Source organism: Leptidea sinapis, chromosome 15, assembly GCF_905404315.1.
Source record: "Leptidea sinapis chromosome 15, ilLepSina1.1, whole genome shotgun sequence".
NCBI classification, from domain to species: domain Eukaryota; kingdom Metazoa; phylum Arthropoda; class Insecta; order Lepidoptera; family Pieridae; genus Leptidea; species Leptidea sinapis.
The window spans coordinates 922050-924991 of NC_066279.1; positions in this window are offsets into that span (position 1 = coordinate 922050).

Below are 2942 nucleotides of genomic sequence, written 5' to 3' on the forward strand. Positions count from 1 at the left end.
CGGTAAAACTCGAATGAGTATGTATATACAAGAATTTTGATAAGTATAATATTATGTAATTTGTTAATACGAAATACATAAATAAATACACATTGCTTTAAAAAAATAAAGATATGAGCTAAGTTCATTGAATTTTCACGAATTTTTCAAAATTGCTGCTCTTAGACTTTCATTCATCATTATCAGATTTGAAAATTCTAAAACAATATTTCCGTCTTACTAACACTCGTGATATAAAATCAATGTAACAAGGCAGTTACTACTCAAAAATCGGGCTTTCATTCTCGTTTATTTCCGATTCCAAAAGTCTGATGATGATGATACTTTGTGTTTCCATAATACTTTTAGTTAATTTACAGCGTGTGTGGATTAATGCATCTGTATATTAAGTAAACCATGAATTATTTTTATGATTTTTTTAAACTTTTTATAAATTTGTTACAAAAATAGCCTTTAAAACAATTTTGTAAAGCGACGAAGTTTTAAATATTTATATATGAGTGGCAATGAGTTTTTCTTCCTTCTCATTAAAGCTCACCTTTTAAGAAGTGATATCAAGTCAAATCTTCTTGCAACCAAAAAAAAAAAATTATTTTAACTAATCTTAGCCGGAAAAGTCGCGGGCGCATGTTCGGTTTAAAATGGTTAATGCATGGTTGATAAAGTGTAAGGTAAGGCACAGATTTGATACAAAAGCGACAACGGGGTGCTTAATGAGTGGAGATTGTATGTAGTATTCTAGTTCATATAGCAAAGGAAATAGAAATTATCGAGATATGATATGGTATGCTGTGGGTGTTCTTGTGTACGCAATTGGTCACAATTATTATGTACTTTTTTATAGTCAGCTCTTTCGAGAAGTTCAGAACCTTCCTGGGAATTTGGCAGACTTCTCAGAGCAGCCTTATATCTCGAGGATTTTTGCCCGTCGAACGTAAACTTCGATATATTACAGGATTACATAAAACTATAGGTATTGCAGAGTCTACGTCTGAATAGTGCAGGCAATATTCAACTCTTTCCCCATCAGGCATTGTGTATCTTGTTAGCAAGATAATGTATATAATAATATAATAATAATATAACAAATATATATAATATAACGTATAAGTATAACGGCCGTTCCCAATATACTATCTACAGATAGAGATAAATTACTACTTTCTACTGACAGTAATTAGCTGTCAAAAATCTGAAGATGTCCCAATATACCCGATAAGTCATTCTTATCGCTTTATATTGAGACGCGTGAATTGCAATTTCCATACAAACTTCTATATATAAGCTATTCGTCGTCCCATTGCCAGACAGCATATATGGATAATGTTACGGAGTTACCGTCGATAAGTTTATTGGGACAGAAAAGTCAACGATACATACGATTTTTATCTCAAGTAAGAGATAGACTGAAAATTGGGAACGGCCGTAAGAGAGTTTTATTTATATTTATGTAAGTTTTCTTATGCAGCAATTGCACTCAAAGAAAGACTCTTGATGAAAAAATAAATCAAAATAATAAATATTCAATTCAACGCTAGATGGATATGGAATATAAAAAAATATAAAAACCCAGTACAAAAAACTCATTTGAAGATCACGAGTTCGAACAAATTAAGAGTGTATAAAAACGTCACAAAAACTGGTCGTGATGAGTTGATACGTCACCGATTTGAGAAACTAATTTAGAATATTGTATTTCACGGTATGGTACAATGTTATAAGAATAGCGACATTTTGTACTACATTTCAGGCATAAGATTTTATAACATAATTTTAATCTAATTTTAACTAATATCGAAGTAAAGTTGCGCTTGTTTGGTTGGATTTTGGTATATTATATATGTTAGTTAAATTACGTATTCCACCACTATAATTCCATTCTATATTTAATATTCCCTTGAAGTGGAAAAGTGGAAGATAGGGTAACATTTCTAAATTTTAATAAAAATAAGTTCTTTTCATTTTCACCAACCCTTAATTAAATATGTATAATTGTATATAAAAAGGTCTTTGCTTGAGGATCTTTCACACCTAAACCACTGATCGTATCGACATGAAATTACGACTATTCGATGCAAAAAAAATCCTAGATGGTTTATGGCTACTTATTTTTTTTATTGTTTATTAGCGTTTCAAACTTGCCCAATGAAGCGGGCGGGAACGGCTAGTAATTAATATTTTCATTGCGGTCTCCCTTCCAGAGAGTAACATGATAAATTATTGTTAATTTGTTTCCAAAATATGTTCGTCAAGACTCCAATCTCCAACAGTCAAGCTGAGTGGTTGAGCAATATTATAAGTAAAATATATATGAAATAAATTTGAACAGCAAAATAATAAACATTCTGATTAGTTCAACAAAACTTTTAGTTTTAAGTGAAACCTTTTACAATTTTTTTCTTAATATGTTTGTAATTTAAATTATAATAATCTTCACAGTTATAATACAATATTGTTTTACCTTCCTCAAAAACCACGCTATCTATTGGTGATAATAGCATAAAAATCGGTGCAGTATTTTTTGAGTTTATCCCAACAGACAGACCGACACATGTGGCGGAGGACTTTGTTTTATAATATGTGATGCATACATAGTGCAGTTGCTTGACAACGTAAAATTGATATATAATTTGATATATTTAACATATTTATCAAGAAAATCAATTTTCTGACGTGTTTATTTTTTTATGTGCGGCATACCACTTATTATTTATTACTCTTTTTATAAAGCATTTCTTTTATAAGCATAACGCAGCCATAATTCTCATGTGTAGAACTTATTAGATAATTTTATAGAAATATATCCTTCAAATTGCATGATAATTCAAGTTGTAGTGCCCATGAAATCTTAGCTCCCGCTACGCTTACAACACGCACCATACCCAATTATTCAATGAATCACCTTTCGAGTGATATTAACAGTTTCACTATTACCACGGTAT